Source organism: Rhincodon typus, chromosome 11 (genome assembly GCF_021869965.1).
Source record: "Rhincodon typus isolate 14 chromosome 11, sRhiTyp1.1, whole genome shotgun sequence".
NCBI classification, from domain to species: domain Eukaryota; kingdom Metazoa; phylum Chordata; class Chondrichthyes; order Orectolobiformes; family Rhincodontidae; genus Rhincodon; species Rhincodon typus.
Genome location: NC_063342.1, coordinates 8,779,596 through 8,797,501, shown reverse-complemented (window position 1 = coordinate 8,797,501; position 17,906 = coordinate 8,779,596). Strand labels below are relative to the sequence as shown.

The window sequence follows — 17,906 nt, the reverse complement described above, 5'->3', positions numbered from 1 at the left end:
TTTCTGATGAAGGATCTAGGCCCGAAATGTCAGCCTTTCTGCTCCTATGATGCTGCTTGGCCTGCTGTGTTCATCCAGCTCTGCACCTTGTTGTCTCGGAAAAAAAAGTTCACTGACTCAAGGCTGAAAAATGGGACATTGCTGATCGATTTCCACACGTGTGACGTTTCTCCTTGACAGGCTCACAGTGTAAAGTGAGCCACTCAGAGAGCTGCAGTGAGCTGTGGAGAGTGAGGTTAGCAGTGAACTCTTTTTTAGCGCAGAGTCTATTTGGTGCACAGCTTGCTTGTTTGACAAGAGTCCCTTGTCAGTGCACATTGCACGGCTCCCATCCATCATCTTTTTCCGGGGTGCAGATGCTTGTCCTGCAAATGAATTGAGCAGAATCAGACCTCCTGCTGGGTTTGCTGTCAGTGTTTTGTGCTGGGGGACTGCACAGGAGGAGGAGAGATAATCTGATCCAGAAGCACCATCAGCTGCTCTCGCATGGCAACATTTAACAAATGAGCCTGTCAACCTTCCGAGAGCTCTGTGCTTCTCTGAGTTCTGCTCTCTTCCGTCTGTAATTAACTGCAATCAGCTAGGGATCGTCAGCGTCTCTCTGTTGTTCAGAGAGAAAGAAAACAGGCTCATAGCTCCAGAGTCAGCATTTTGCACCAGGCACAGCTAAACGAGTATCTGACCTGTTAGCATGGCCTGTTGTGGGTGTTTAGAAGGATCAGCAGGTTAATTAATCGACCTGCTTGCCTATGTCAATCAGAATCCTTTCCATGACCAACAAATTCCGAGTGGCTCCTGAGCTCAGAGTCTCTGAGGCTCAGAGGCAGGAACACTAGCCTTGAATGGTGAATTACTTTCTGCCTCCCTACTCCCTACCATTGTAACAGATACAAGGGCTCTTACCTTGGACTATTTTAGGAGATAGTAGCCTGAAGGGTGAAACTCCTTCCCTCTTCCATGTTACACTTGAACCAGATCCTGACCAGGAGACAGCATGCAATAAAAGCAGAAGTTGCTGGAAAAGCTGAGCAAGGCCTGGCAGCATCCGTGAAGAGAAAATCAGAGTTAACGCTTTGTGAAACCTAAGACCATTAGACATAGGAGCCGAAATTAGGCCATTCAGCCCATCAAGTCTGCTCCGCATTCAATCATGGCTGATAAGTTTCTCAATCCCATTCTCCAGCTTTCTCCCCATAGCCCTTGATCCCCTTGATAATCAAGAACCTATCTATCTCAGTCTTAAATCTACTCAATGTCCTGGCCTCCATAGCCTTCTGTGGCAGTGAATTCCATAGACTCACCACTCTCTGGCTGAAGAAATTTCTCCTTATCTCCATTCTAAAAGGACTTCCCTTTACTCTTAAGGCTGTGCCTTCAGGCCCTAGTCTCTCCGACCAATGGAAGCATCTTCCCAACATCCAATCTGTTCAGGCCATTTAGTGTTCTGGCGCTAATTTCTCTTCACAAATGCTGCTAGACCTGCTGAGCTTTTCCAGCAACTTCTGTTTTTGTTTCTGATTTATAGCATCCACAGTTCTTTCTGTTTTTTTTATTATGACATTATGCAATAGTTGACCAGACTATTATTCACCTCATATACCTCGGTGAATGTTACTTCTCAGGGTATTTTGTTTTTCATGGTATGCGGGCAGCACAGCAAGTCCAGTGTATTGTCACCCATCCCTCTTTGCCCTTGAACTGAGTGTCTTGCTGGGTCATTTCAGAGGGCAGTTAACAGTCAATCGCATTGCTGTGGGTCTGGTGTCACTTGTAGGCCGGACCAGGTGAGAATGGCAAATTTACTTCTCTAAAGGACATTAGTGAACCAGACAGGTTTTGTTTTATGACGAACAACAATATTTATATGGTCACCGCCAGCTTTACATTCCAGATTTCTGAATGGTGTATGATTTTTACTCATTACTCCACTGCCTGAGAGTGTGGGGAGAAGGGAGAGGGTAAGGTTTCTTCATGGTTTGCAAAAGAGATGCAAAACGAGGCTGAATGGCCTCCTGTGTTGATTCTAGGATTCTATATACCCTGCTTTTCCTGATCAAGCAAAGTGCCTTGTCACTGATCGTCTATTGTTGATCATTTTCTGTTGTGAAACTTCAATGCATGCTGCCATCTGTGTTTACTTTGATTCTGGCAGGATCGAGGCGGATTGTTTGAAGCTGCACATTTAGACATTATGAGCATAACAGGAGCAGCAGAGGTGCCAGCATTTCCTTTAATGTCCCATTTTTGTTTGCAACGGCCCTCAAAATACTGCCACCTGATCACTTTCAGCTTATGATCTTTCTCCATTTCTCCATTTCCCAACCAGCTCCCCGCACCCACCCCCGGTCTATGGGCACTCATGGCTCAGCACCTGAGAAGCAGAGGCGGGGTCTGTGCAAACTGACCTGCAAACTGCCCACATGCTGGTGACTGAATAAGGTGTTGACAGTAATTGTCTCCCCAGGGCTGCTACCAGCTCATGGCACACACCTTTAGCTGTGATTGGATACTGTATGATACCATGAAACCTTAGAACTCTTCCTTGCCCATTTTGTGATCTACACAAGCTGTGTCATTTGGTATAAACTACATCAATGTGACTTTTTTCCCTACTTTGTAAAACTCCCCACCTTATATAGTCTCCAGGATCTGACCTCTTTCTGTGCAAACCTGCAGGAGCTGTACAGCTTTCTCTCCATATCACTGAAGCAGGGAATGCTAGGGTTCACCTCCAGCCTCTGATTAGTTAGCTGACTACAGCCTGGTCAAGAGATGTGCTTCATTGGACCAAGCTCCCCTGGAGGATTGGCGGAAAAATGCAGCTCCTAGTTACTATCCTGTAACCACTGTTGGAAAATGAAGGAGTTAAGCCCGGTCCATGGAAGAATACCCACTTGAACAGGCACAGTCACCATCCTTGGAAGAGTGTTAAAGACACAGGACCCTCAAGAGGCCATCCAGCTCCCCACCCTCCCCTGAGTCTGCTGAATCATTCAGTCAGATCTCTGAAAGGTCTGCCAGATTATTGAGATTTTTTCAGCAATTTTTGTTTCTGTTTCTGATTTCCAGCATCCGCAGTTTTTTTGGGGGGATTATTGACTTTACTGTTCCCTTTCCCTTGCTTCCCCTCCTTCTACTGTGCTTCTTGCAGGCTTTAGTTGTGGCTCACTAGCTAACACGTACTCTTGTCCCTGAGGTGGTTGGCTGTTGCAAAATGATTGAGTTCTAGTCATTAGCATGGGACATAGCTTCATGAGGTTATGAGTTCAAATCCCATGGGAGACATTTGAGCACAATTTCTGGACTGACCCTACTGCTGAGGAAGTGCTTCACTGTTGGAAGTGCAGCCTTTTGGGACGAGATGCTAAACTAGAGATGCCATCTCAATAGACACAAAAGATTTGCAGGAGAATTGGTCTCCAGTGCCCTCAATCTGCACCTCAAAAGTTGTGACCTTGTCATCACCTCATTGCTGTTTATGGGAGTTTGCTGTACACATGTTTGATAACCATATTTGCTGCAATGTAACTATGAATATCTCTGAAAAAAAGTGTAAAAATCTTTGGAACATCCTTGGGTTCTGAAAAGTATGATACATTTGCAGAAAATGAAACTATAAATCATTCAGAAAGATTGCAATCCTTTTCAATGTTAGTAATACTTTCAGTTTTCGTGTATTAATGTTAGATGCTGACGGACTCAATTATTCATATCTAAACATATGGATAATTTAGTGAATAACAAACATAGAAGGTCATATTCCAAGCTGAAAATACAGCAGCAACTGTGTTTGTGCACACGTGACCTTTTTTTTTGTTATTGCCAATCTGTTTTTAATCATTGCGCAAAGCCTTTACTGTCAGCACCCCTGTGGTCTCCATTGTTGCAGCATTGAAAACCCATCAGTGCTGCTAAAATCCCAATGAACTACCGGGAGATACAGATGAAGCTCACACGGAGAGAGGTCTGGAATGTCACCATGGTAACCTGATCAGTTTAGCCTCTCAAGGTCATTCTCTCAAAGCAAGTGTTAGCTCCTAATCTCTGCAAGGCACCAGCGCACACTCATCAGTCTGTCTTATGTTGTGCAGACAGTGAAGAAAGAGGACATCCCATTTTACATGCCCTGTTACTGTAGTGAAAAGAGTGAGTGTCAGAATTTGTGAACCAGGCACTGGCATATGGATGAATGAGTAGGATCATTTTCTACAGCTGTCCTCTCACTTCGCACCCTTGTTCCTCCCGCAACTTTTCCATCAGTGTCTTTTTTGTTCAGCATTGTCCATTTAAAGCTAAGAACTGGCTGCACTAAAACCTGGATCTTGCTTTCCCAAAATCCTGTGGGCTCTGACAATTGGAGCTTTTTAACGACAGAGTTGAACAGATTTTCACTGGATAAGGATGTCAAGGGATGTAGTGTGAAGGTGGGCCAATGGAATTGATGCACAGGTTAGCTGAGATCTAGCTACATGCTTCAGCAGATTCTGGAGTTGTTGGGGGGGCTACTGAATGGCTTCCTCAAGGCCCTGTCTCTTGCACACTCCCCCAAGGATGGTGACAATAGCTGTTCAAGTGGGCACAACCCCTTCATTCTCCAAGAGGGGTTACAGGGTAGGAACTAGGAGCTGCCTTGTTTTCCCACTCCTCCAAATAAGCACATCTCTTTGACCAGGCTGTGGACAGCTGATGAGCCAGAGACAGGAGTTAAACCTTAGCACATCCTGCTCTGCCAAATGTTTCTCTGCCCATTATCTGTGACGCATTTAAGAAAGAGTGCCCATTTAAATATCGTCTTTAATGATTTTCAGGATGCCCAAACCAATTTTGGTACTTCTAATATATGGCCACTGCTGCAATGTAAGAAACATTATAATCAATTAAGACACCAGGTGTTCCCTTAAACAGCAATGTGATGGTGGTCAGGTGATCTGTGATGGAGATTGAAGGATAAATGTAAGTCAGAACACAGGGACAAACTCCCTTAACCTCTTTGGATTATGATGTGGAGGTGCCGGTGTTGGACTGGGGTGGACAAAGTCAGTGGTCACACGACACCAGGTTATAGTCCAACAGGTTTATTTGTAATCACAAGCTTTCAGAGCTCTGCTCCTTCATCAAATGAAGTGGAGGGAAATGCACAGGCACGCAAAATTGTCATTCATATAAATCTGTTGGACTTTAGCCTGGTGTCATGTGATTTCTGACTCTTTGGAGTAGCACAACAGTTTATTTTACATCCACCCAAGAGGGCAGGTAGAGCTTCAGTGTAGCATTTAGTTTGACAGACAGTGCTTCTGACAGTGCAGCACTCCTACAGAACTGGACAAGAAATAATTGAGAGTTACAATCATTGGCGTGGGACTTAGATGATCTGATTTTTTTTCTCTTTTTCTCAGATAGTTGTGTATCTTTGGACGTCCCTTCATCAAAGGTCAGTGGATCTGGAATCTTTAAACAGTTTTCAGGCAGGAATAACTAAGTTCTAGATTACCAAGGGGACAAAAGATTGTCAGGGCATATGCAGCAATATAGAGGTGATATTAAAATCAGATCAGCCTTGACCTTTTTGATTGTTGGAGCAGGCTTGAAGGGCTGAATGGCCTACTGTTGTTCCTTGCCTGTGTGAAAGCCTTCTGACATTGAGCCAAGGTAAGGATATCACAAGATGCTGGAACATCTTGTAGAAGTTAGAAGTAACTAAAATAAAGACGTAACCAGAAAAGATCTATCCCCTAATACTTCTTTCAAGCAACAAATCAAATAGGGATAAATTTACACTTATCTCAAGGGGAAGGTTTGGAATAAAGATTCAAATGAAAGATAGCTCTGACAACAATGTGGCTCTCCCTCAGTACTGCTCTGGATTGTCAGGATGGGTTTTGTGATTATGTCATAGGAGTGACACTTAAAATCACAATTTTGTGTCTCAAAACGAGGAGGGCAATGCACTGAGTTGCTGACAACATAGATCCAAGGGATATCAGGCATTATTTGAGGGGAAATGGCAGTGTGGTGATTACATCACTGGATGAGTATTCCAGGGCTCTTGGCCTGGGCTATAATGCTCAAAGAACACTGGGTCAAATCCCATCGCAACAGCAGCTGGTGAAACAGAAATTCTTTTAATAAATCCTGGAATGGAAAGCTCGCCTCAGTACTGTTGACCATGTAAAAATCCATGTGGTTCACTAATGCTCTTTTGGGAAGGAATCTGCTATGTTTATCTAGTCAACCTGACAGGTGTCAGTGGATGTGATGGCCTAATGTATATGTTACTAGACTATTAATGCAGAGACTTTCCTAATGTTCTGAGAGCTGGGTCCCAATCCAAACACAGCAGATGGTAGAATTTGGTTTAAACAAACATTTGGAATCAAGATTCTAATGATGACCGAGAAACCATTGTTAATTGTGCGTTTCCTTTTAAAAACTAGTTCACTAATATCCTTTAAGGAAGGAAATCTGCTGTCCTTACCTGGTCTGGTCTACAGGTGACCCCAGGCCTGCAGAAATGTGGTTGACTCTTAACTGCCCTCTGGGCAATTAGGGATGGGCAATAAATGCTGGCCGAGCCAGAGCCGCCCACAACCTGTGAAGGAAGAAAATGTCCCACAAGAGTGTGATTAACTCTTCACTGCCCTCTGAAACAGGCAAATGAGAGACTGAGATCAGGGGGCAAATAGAGATGGGGTGAGGGAATAAATGAGTTAGTGGCAGCCCCCTCCTATTGAGGAAGAAATAAATAAACAAATTCCACCCTGCATCTGACAAAAGCAACATCTCTCCCACTGCAAAGGAAAATATTGGGACTTTCATGACCAACATTTCCAACAGTTTGTAAACTCTGGGGGCGTCCTGGAATTTACACAAGAATCTTGAATTTTCCAATGAATTTGAAGGAGGGTTTTGTAATAACCTGATCAGGCCATATGTTGTTGGCATCTTACTCACAGCTGGCCTCCCAGTGTAAAATGCTTTGCTCATTGCTGTTCAAAAGTGACTTGACAATGTCAAGAACCAAGCCCAGATCAAAATCTAGTGTAAAAGTGAAGCAGGATAAAGATAGAGGAACTACAGATAATACTCCTTAGGGTATTTTTCACCATGCTAAAGACACTGTATAATTCCAAGTTGCTGTTAAATTAAAATTACTTCTTACACTACCAGAAGTCTTTAATTAGTACACTAATGCTGTGCGGATGTATCCCACACTGATACTTGTGAACTGCCTTGGCTTGTTAAACTTTATTTAATTAAATGTCCGTGGAAAATCTCTTTGCATCATGACAAGTTCCATTTGTTTCTGCGCTAATCTGCCTCCAAGCTGAGGCATAATTCACACAAACCAACAAAAAGGCCTAAATAAATGAACTACTGAGGACAAATATTAAAAGGCAGTTAACCCTGTTTTTGAGTTCAATAAACATCTCCCTCTTTGTAAGAAATAGAATTAAAAGTTTGTATTACAGACAAGTGTTTGAAATTCATATCTGCATACTGCGACTCCAAAAATTGCTGGTGAGTAGAGAGATCATTGAGTAATTGAGTAATTTCTCATCCATTATCCCTGCATACCCACTGCTGCAAGTGATTAGGATTGATGTTACATATATTATCTATATTAATAGTCATTTGTTAGCACAGAACTTGAGCACTGGTGAAAAAAGTCACAATTTGTTGAAGTTTTTCATTTTGCACTCATCAGGACAACTTGCAAGAATACCAGTTCAACAGGAATCATTGATGTTGCATAAGAGGAGCGTGTCAAACTATATGATCTATATTATTGAATTACCCTCAACTTACTGCTTTTTTCTGAGATTTAGGAATAACTGAAGTACAAGCAGGCAGATCTTGTAAGAATAGGAGAAGGTGAAGTTATCTTTTGGAGTTTAAAATTTAAGGACATTAGAAAGGCAGGAAAGAGTGAGGTCTAAGACAGATTTAAAAATAAGGATGGAGGGGGGGAAACAGCCAGTAGAGATGGGCAAAAGGGTGAGCAGTAAGTAGAGCAAAAGATAAGAATAAAGCATTTTTAGCAATCTTCAGCTAGAAGTGCCAAGTAGATGATCCATCTCAGAATCCTCCAGTGGTCCTTGGCATTACAGATACCATTCTTCAGCCTATTTGATTCACTCTTGTGACATCAGTAAATGATTGTAGGCACTGAATCCTGCAAAGGCTATGGGCCTCCTAGAATTCCTACAATGTGGGAGCAGGCCATTCGATCCATCGAGTCCACACTGACCCTCTGAAAGAGTATTCCACCCACCTACCCCATTCCCCATGGCTGACCTACCTAACTTGCGCATCCCTGGACGCTCTGGGCAATTTAGCATGGCCAATCCACCTAAACTGCACATCTTTGGATTGTGGGAAGAAACCTAGTCATCTGGAGTAAACTGATGCAGACACGGGAGAATATGCAAACTCCCCACAGGCTGTTGGCCAAGGCTGGATTCAAACGCGGGTCCCTGGCGCTGTGAGGCAGCAGTGCTAACCACTGAACTACCGTGCCGCCCTGACAACGTTCCAGCAATAGCACTGAAGACTTGTGCTCCAGAATTTTCCGCTCCTCTAGCCAAGCTCTTCCAGTACAGTTACAGCACTGGCATCCACCCAAAAATACGGAAAATTGCCCAGCTATATCTGGTACACAAAAAACAGGAAAAATCCAACCTAGTTAATTACCGCTCCACCAGCCTATTCTCCATCATTAGTAAAGTGATGGAAGGTGTCATTAATAGTGCTATCAAGTAGCACTTGCTCAGCAATAACCTGCTCAGTGACACCGAGTGTGAGTTCTGCCACAGCCAATCAGCTCTTGGCCTTATTATAGCCTTGGTTTAAACATGGACAAAACAGCTGAAATCCAGAGGTGAGGCGAGAGTGACAACCCTTGCCTGTGCAGCTCCAGCAACACTCAAGAAGCTTGACACCATCCGGGACAAAGCCACCCACTTGATTGGCACCACAAACATCCAATCTCTCCACCACTGATGCTCCAGAGAAGCTGTATGCGCTATCTACAAGATGTACTGCAGAAATTCACTAAAGATTCTTAGACAGCACCTTCCAAACTCATAACAACTTCAATCTAGAAGGACAAGGGCAGCTGATACATGGCAACACCACCATCTGCAAATTCCCCTCCAAGCCTCTCATCATCCTGACTTGGAAATATATCGCTGTTCCTTCACTGTCGCTGGGTCAACATCGGGGAGGCAATGGCTTAGTGGTATTATCGCTGGACTGTTAATCCAGAAACCCGGATAATGTTCTGGAGTCCCAGGTTTGAATCCTGCCATGGCAGATGGTGGAATTCGAATTCAATCAAAATATGTGGAATTAGGAATCTAATGATGACCATGTATCTAGTGTCGATTGTCAGGAAAAACCCATCTGGTTCACTAATGTCCTTTAGGGAAGGAAACTGCCATCCTTACCTGGTCTGGCCCACATGTGACTCCAGACCCACAGCACTGTGGTTGACTCTGAACTGCCCTCTGAGCAATTTTGGATGGGTAATAAATTCTGCCCAGTCAGCGAGGCCCTCATCCTGTGAATGAATAAAGAGGAAAAAAAAGTCCTGAATTCCCTCGTTAAGGACATTGGGGGTGAACAGACAGCACATGGGATGCACTGGTTCAAGAAGGCAGCTCACCACAACCTTCTCAAGGGCAACTAGGGACAGCCAATAAATACTCACTTAGCCAGTGATGCCCATGTTCCAGAAGTGAATGAAAGAAAAGGGCTTGAGTGCAGAAACAGCAAACAATGTCCGAATTCCAAATTAATGCAGATTGTGTAGAGAGGGGGTTGGAAGGCTGTTCAGAACAATGGTAGGGATCTGTTAATGAAAATATGGCCATTATTTTTCTGCTTAGCCTCCATCAAACAGTTTTTCTTGCAGCTGGTTGCATCCAGAGAGATTAGACCTTACATCAGCAGCAAGAGCAAAAAAACAACTACCAATGCAGAGCTGAAGTTCTGATCTGCAAGGTTATCGATTTAGAATGTTTTCTCCAAAGATGCTCCCTGACCTGTGGAGTGTTTCCATTAATTCCTTGTTCTTCTTGGAGCAGGTTTGTGAAATATAGCTGCCGTGTAGAAATATGATGTCAGTAGTGGGGAAGATGCTAGAATCCATTATCAAGGATTTTATAGCAAAGCACTTCAAAAACTATGGTAGAATCAGAAACAGTCAACATGGATTTACAAATGGGCTTGCCAAACCTACTCAAATTTTTTGAGGATGTAACTAGCAGAGTTGATCGGGGGAAGCCAGTGGATGTATTTTATTTGGACTTTCAGAAGGCTTTTGATGAAGTCCCACCTAAGAAATGAATGTGTAAAATTAAAACGCATGGGATTGGGGGATGGGTTAATGAGATGGAAGTAGGGTACATGGAATTTTTCTGAATCGCAAGCAGAGTGATTCCAGAGCAATCTCCCAGCCTCATGAACCTCAAAGTTAAGCTCGGCATGGTCTGGAGCGAAGGCCTAGTGCAGACTGAAAGCTAGGTACCTGCTTGGTCTGGGTTGGAAGACTTTTGATCTAAACTTTTATTTATGCAATGCCAGACTTTTTATTTCTCTGTTTTTGCTAAGATCTTTTTTATTGCAAAAAATCACTTTATTCATAAAGAATAATTTTTATGTACATACACAGTAAATGAAGCCATTTAGATTGATACCATCTTTACTTTTGGTCTTCTTGGCTGAGGAAGGATGTTCTTGCTATAGTGGGAGTGCAGAGAAGGTTTCCCAAATTGATTCCTGGAATAGCAGGACTGATGTATGAGGAGAGATTGAGTTGGTTGAGATTGTATTCACTATAGTTTAGACCAATAGAGGGAGGGGGATCTCACAGATGCATAAAATTCTAACAGGACTAGACAGGTTAGATGCAGGAAAGATGTTCTTGATGCAGAGTCCAGAACCAGGGATCATAGTTTAAGGATAAGGGGAAAACCTTTTAGGAGTGAGATGAGGAGAAATTCCTTCACCCAGACAGTGATGAACCTGTGAAATTCACTATCACAGAAAGTGGTTGAGGCGAAGACATTGTGTGTTTTCAAGAAGGAGGTAGATATAGTTCTTGTGGCTAAAGGGATCAAGGGATACGTAGGGAGGGCGGGATTAGGATAGTAAGCTTAATGATCGTCCATGATCATATTTAGTGATGGAGTAGGTTTAAGTGATCAAATGGCCTACTCCTGCTCCTGTATTCTATGTTTTTATGTCATTTGAAGTTAATCATTGTATTTGTTCCTGTGCGATATTAATCTATGCATGCTGAGGTCAGTAAGAGACTCATTAAAAGTGGGCAGTTTCCCTGGCTAGGAGCTGCTGAAAGAGAGCTGCATTAACTCAAAGTGTGAAAATGCCCAGCAATCTCTATGTTCATCTCCTTAACAGATTGTATGAATTCATGCTCATGCGCAGTATCACTCTCTCCCTGATGGTCTAGTATTCCATGGAACACGGTCTGCCACAGGGATGAAAATGTGGCCAGCAGTATTGGAATACGTAAGGAAAATATAAGGATATATGACTGTCCATATTGTCATTGAGGATCAGGGATATTTTTGCACACAGCGACATGAACTAATTGAGACCAACTGTGTGAAAAAACACATTGTATGTTTCTGAAGAGAAGCTTTAAAGACCCGACAGAATTTCATCAGAAACTTGATTCACTTGCCACGAACTCCACAAATCCTGTGACTATTCTTTCAAATAGAACAAAGCCAGTCACTGCTTCTGTATCCTACTTGACCGAGATCTAGCTTCCTCACCCTTACTGGAAACAAATGTTCCGTTAATTCACAGGCAATAGTCAGTCAAAGAAAGGCAGTCTGCTCTTGCTTGTTAGATCGATCAACCTTTGACCATTTAGCATTGCAAGTAATATTAAAGTGGTTCACATAAATATAGAAACAGAATGAAACAGCACATATGGTCTTTAAACCAAGGAATCAGATCAACACTTCAAAGGTGAAAGGCAGGATGTTTAGAGGGGATTTGAGGAAAATGTATTTTCAGCCAGAGGTTGGTGGGTGCCTGGAATCCATTGCCTGGGAGGGTAGTTGAGGCAGGAAACTTCACAAGCTATAATAAAATTACTTGGATAAGTATTTGAGTGTTACAGCATTCAAGGCTATGGGCCTAATGTGGGAATGTGGGACTAATGTAGATTTAGTGTAACTTTGGCTGTACAGACTTGGGGCCTCTTATAGGCCCTATGTTTCTGTCATCAAGGCAGCAAAGTGATCAGCTCTCACATTAAACATGGGTGTTCTGGAGAGATTAGCGTGCATGGATGGACATTTATTTGGCTTTGCCTATACCTGTTGAATGTCGGATCTGCTGCAATTCTTAAATGTTTCCTGCTCATTGGAGCAGGAGTGAACATTAGGCAGGAATTCCGTTTTCTCCATTAGTTTAGGAACAAACTACTGCAGATACTGGAACCTGTACTAAAAACAACGAATGCTGGAGATCACAGCAGATCAGGCAGCAACCATGGAGAGACAGCAAGCCAACAATGAAGAGCTCTGATGAAGAATTTTCTAGACTCAAAACATTCGATTGCGTTTCTCCATGGATGCTGCCTGATCCGCTGTGATCAGCAGCATTTATTGTCCATTAGTTTCACAAGTTTCAATGATGGAACAGCTATCCAGATTAATTCAGCCTCTCCCTGATGATAAAAAACAGGTACAGTTACCTAACCTGGTTTCTTATTAGAATGTGTTACTGTCATTTATTTTATTTCTTTTATGTATTCATTTTGCGGGATGTGGGCATTGCTGGCAGGCCAGCATTCATTGCCCGTCCCTAGTTGCCCTTGAGAGGATTCTGGTGAGCTGCCTTCTTGAACCGCTGCAGTCTATCTGCTGTGGATTGTCCCCCAATGCTTTTAGGGAGGGAATTAACTGGGTTCAGAATTAAAATGCCCTTTTTGAAATGCGTCAGCAATCTTGATCTTTTGGGCATTTCAAATTCAAATTTGCATCATTCTGCGTCTGATTGAAGAATTGTTCTCCTTGAACAAGGGAAAGAACATAACAACTCAAAGCAGAAGTAGACCATTCAGCCCTTCAAGCCTGCTCTGCTATTTGATATGATCATGGCTGATCTCATCTTGGTCTCAACTCACATTCCCTCCCGTTCTCCATAACTTTTTACGAATTAAATGGATAAAGGGAAAATAAATAGGGATATAAATAGGGAGTATTATTTCCACATGCAAACAGTGCCATGTTAATGATAGCGGCCTAATAAGCAAGTGCTTAGTATTGATTGATGATCTCCATGTGTTAGTTATTTAAAACAGTAAAACACATTATAAGTTAAGAAGTAGACATTGCAACAGACCAATTGATTTCTATGAGTGCAGCTTGCAAATCCACAGAAGACTATGTACCAGACAGAGTTACAGCTTTGTATGGACACTGCAATATGAAGTTCTTAAAGGCAAAGTTCCTTAAGGGAAAATACCACATCTAACATCCCTTTTCTTTCTGAAAAAAACTGTTCAAACGTTTAGAATAACAAGTCACCTGTAAGTCTCTATGACATGTAGATAATTTGCTGATACATCCCAATCTTGTGATAGTTATTCTGCCTGAAGATGATGTTGAATGTCACAGCTGTCAGAGACAAAAACAGAAATTTCTGGAAAAGCTCAGCAGTTATGGCAGCATCTGTGGGGAGAAATCAGAGTTAATGTTTAGGAACGTGTGATGCTTTCTCAGAATAGTCATCAGTGAAATTGTTTTGATTCCTATTTGTATTGTCAAGTTTTTTTTTCCAAAATGGATTGAAGTTGCTCTTCAAGAATTTTCTTATCTTGGTACAGAACATTTCGGTTTCTTTCCTGATTAGTCAATGGCTGACTGATCTCATTGTTCAAGCTGGTTTGAGTGAATCAAATCTTCTTGGCATTTTCTGCCTTTTCCCTAAGAGCTCCGAGCTCATTTTGAAGCTTTTAGTTATACACCCTGGGTTATTTTATTTCTTGCAAAAAATTGGCTTTCTATTGATTCTAATATTTTTTGCCTTGAAAATCAGATTATTATTCTGATAATAATAATAATTTGTCTAATACTCAATTTTTTAAAATCCTTTTTGTTTTCTTTGCAGTTTGGACAACTTCCAGTTTCTGTTTTGAAAGTGATTTGGTTCCCTGTTTGAGTTCTTTTACTAGATGGTCATTTATTTCTGAAAGGACCATCTCATGAGCAATTTTCAATTTCTTGTGTATGTTCTGCATCTCGACCTGTTGCTTTGAGCTTAAGCCAATGTTTAACATAACATAAGAACTAGGAGCAGGAGTAGGCCCTTCGAGCCTGCTCCGCCATTCAATAAGATCATGGCTGATCTTTTCGTGGACTCAGATCCACTTCCCCGCGTTCTCACCGTATCCCTTAATTCCTTTATTGTTCAAAAAAAATCTACCTTTTTTTTAAAAACGTTTACTGAAGTAGCGTCAACTACTTCACTGGGCAAGGAATTCCATAGATTAACAACCCTCTGGGTGAAGAAATTCCTTCCCAATTCAGTCCTAAATCTGCTCCCTCGAATCTTGAGGCTATGCCCTCTTGTCCTAGCTTCACCTGCCAGTGGAAACATCCTCTCTACTTCTATCTTATCTATTCCCTTCATAATTTTATATGTTTCTATAAGATCCCCCCTCAATCTTCTGAATTCCAATGAATATAATCCCAATCTACTCAGTCTCTCCTCATAAACCAACCCCCTCAACTCCGGAATCAACCTAGTGAACCTCCTTTGCACCCCCTCCAGTGCCAATACATCCTTTCTCAAGTAAGGAGACCAAAACTGCACACAGTACTCCAGGTGTGGCCTCTTGCTGAGCCTAATGTGTTTTACGTGTGGGTTGCTGTAGATCTCCCTCTAAGCCAATAATCTTTATGTTGGATCAATGATGCATAGCTTGTAGTTCATCCTGTTTCCTTTCATCTCTTCATTCATCTCTGTGAGCTGAGTGGAGATATGCCCTAAAGACTTCATGAAATCAGAGATAGCAGTCTCAATCTTAACCTGAGGTAGTTATTCAGCCTTTTCCTCTTGAACTTTCACTGTTCCTTTCAAAGCACAGAGCTGAGATAGCAGTCAAGTATTCCATTCTTCTGTTACATTCAAATCTGCAAATGTTTAGTCATAGAATCCCTACAGTGTGGAAGCAGGCCATTCTGCCCTTTGAAACTGCACTGAGCCTGCAAAGAGCATTCAACTCAGACCTATCCCATCCCTGTATTTCCCATGGCTAACCCATCTACCCTGTACATCTATGGGCAATTTATCATGGCCAATCCACCTAACCTGCACATCTTTGTGACTGTGGGAGGAAACTGGAGCACCTGGAGGAAACCCATGTGGGGAGAATGTGCAAACTCCACACAGACAGTCGCCTGAGGGTGGAATTGAACCTGGCATTGTGAGGGAGCAGTGCTAACCACTGAGCCACTGTGCTGCCTACAGTTTTCTCAAATGGTTTCCTGCAGTTTCTGTTGTGTCTGTTATGTCTGAGGCATTCCATAGATTGTGACTGCTGGTATATTAGCAATTGCTAGTCCAGCAGTGTATAGCACATCTACGATGTCCGGGTGGATTGAATGTACTTGCTCTCCAACACTAAACATCATGCATGTGGAATTGGCAAACCATTGCATACCAAAGGTTTTATTTTCATAGGTTTTGTTGTGGCTTCCCGTATCTGTGGGTAATTCAATGGTTTAGTATATTGGCACTTGCCCCTTCTCAATCTTTGCCAATAATAAATAGATACCAGTTTTCAGAGCACAGAGAATTTGAATTTTTGCAAGACTTCAGGCTATGTAATGATGACATGGATTTTTTTCCATGAGATTGATAGTGTAAAACATGTGTTCAGCACTCTGTTTCATCATGCACATAGTAGGATTCTGGTTTGTCAATCATCCCATGTATTTGTCTCTGGTGGGATGCCAAATGATGTTTACTGTATCTTGAATGTTCTCCTTTTGTACTGTTGGTTTAGGTTAGTGCACGGCTCTTTCTAGCTGCATCAGCTCTTGTTCTCATGCATTGCATCCTGCCACATGCCTTGCAAAACTGTCTGAAAGCTAGGTATTTTCTTGGTGCATGTAGAAAGCCACAACTTTCATATGACTAGTTCTATTGAGGTGTTGTAATAATTTTGTCAACCATTGAAAATGCACGCAGGATCTGCAAACTTTGCAGATCTTTGAGCGTCACTTCAAGCTTAGGCCCATACTTAAATAGATTTCAGTGTTATCGGTTCATTCTGGGAAGTTTTATGAGGGAACGTGCTATCTCCAACTTAATGATGCTTCAAATCTTAGCTTCCCATCTGAAAAACAGATCATGAGCACTTCTTTTTTTCCTGCATCTGCTCACAAAGTAGTTCATATACTCTATAGACTTCTGTCAAAATAATTTAAACTCTTGTTGATGAATTGGGGTTTAATATAGAGGCTTATAGAGTTTTAACACCTTGCTTTAAAACTAGAACGCACCATCTTGAATGAAAACAGAAATTGCTGGAAAAACTCAGCAGGTCTGGCAGCATTTGTGTAAAGAATGTAGAATAAAAATTTCAAGTCTACGAATTGTAGCTAGGAAAAGGTTGGTATATATGCTAAAGAAGGGGTGGGGGCAGAAGGAAGGAGTAAACTATAGATGGAAATGGAGCCTAGAGAGAGAATAACTGATCTAGCATCCACTGCCATTTGTGGACAAGAGTTCCAAATATCTGCCACCCTTAGTGTGTAGAAGTGCTCCCTAATATCACTTCTGAACAGTCTGACTCTAATTCTCAGACTATGACATCTCGTTCTAGAATCCCGAACCAGTGGAAATAGTTTATCTTTATCTACCCTGATTCTTTTCCTTTTCCTGGGGATTCAATGGCCTAGTGGTATTATCGCTGGACTGTTAATTCAGAGACCCAGATAACATTCTGGGCACCCGAGTTCAAATCCTGCCATGGCAAATGGTGGAATTTGAATTCAATAAAATATCTGGAATTAAGAGTCTAATGATGATCATGAATCCATTACTGGTTGTTGGAAAAACCCATTTGGTTCACTAATGTCCTTGAGGGAAGGAAACTGCCATCCTTACCTGGTCGGGCCTACATGTGACTCCAGACCTACAGCAATGTGGTTGACTGTGAACTGCCCTCTGGGGCAATTAGGGATGGGCAATAAATGCTGCCTTGCCAGCAATGCCCTTATCCTGTGAATAAATAAACAAAAATCTTGAAGACTTTAATCACATCACCCTTAACTTTTTAAATTCCAGAGAAAATAGGTCAACCTATCCTCTACACCATGAATATCAACTTCCTCCATCTCAGTCATATTGGCCATCTCCACTCCTGTTTTAGCTCATCTTCTGACAAAACCCCCACAGCTGCCTTGACTTGCTTGAGACTTGAAATGTACAGTGCGGTCCTGATCACTGTCCCATCCACTTCTCTCCCATAAGTTTATGCTCGTCTGGAACTCAATTGTTCATAACTTAATTACCATCATCCACTCGTGATCAGTGATCTATCTTGGCTTCTGATTGCAGGCTTAGCTGATGAAACTTGGTGGTGAACTTTGTCTCTCAGCATTGTGTTTAATATACTAATCTATCCACATGCTAAATGTTTAAGCCATTCAAACCACAGAGGAATCTTAAGAAATGAATAAGACATGACAGTGCAGAACTGGTTGAGAAATTAATCTGAGATGTTGAAAGGATTTGAGCTGGTGGAGGTGCAGGTAAAAAATTAAAGATTGACAAGTTGTGTGACTCTGGGAAGAGCCTAAGACTGTGAAGTTATGCGATATTCTGATAGACAAATGGAACTGGAGAATAAGGGT

The 17,906-nt window shown here is 42.1% G+C and overlaps 1 long non-coding RNA gene across 2 annotated transcripts in view; it reads right to left on the bottom strand.

The window, feature by feature from the left end:
* The window catches only part of LOC125484378, a 66,385-nt gene extending 49,176 nt beyond the window's left edge, over window positions 1-17,209 (bottom strand). Inside the window, exons 1-4 of one of the 2 annotated variants that reach the window (XR_007263201.1) lie at window positions 17,158-17,209; window positions 13,569-13,712; window positions 9,710-9,850; window positions 9,447-9,559 (exon numbers count right to left, since the gene is read on the bottom strand). This is a non-coding gene — a long non-coding RNA (uncharacterized LOC125484378). Of the gene's footprint in view, window positions 1-9,446; window positions 9,560-9,709; window positions 9,851-13,568; window positions 13,713-17,157 lie in introns of those variants that run through there. The other variant, XR_007263200.1, reaches the window with a different exon arrangement.
* Between the last annotated feature and the right edge of the window lie 697 nt (window positions 17,210-17,906).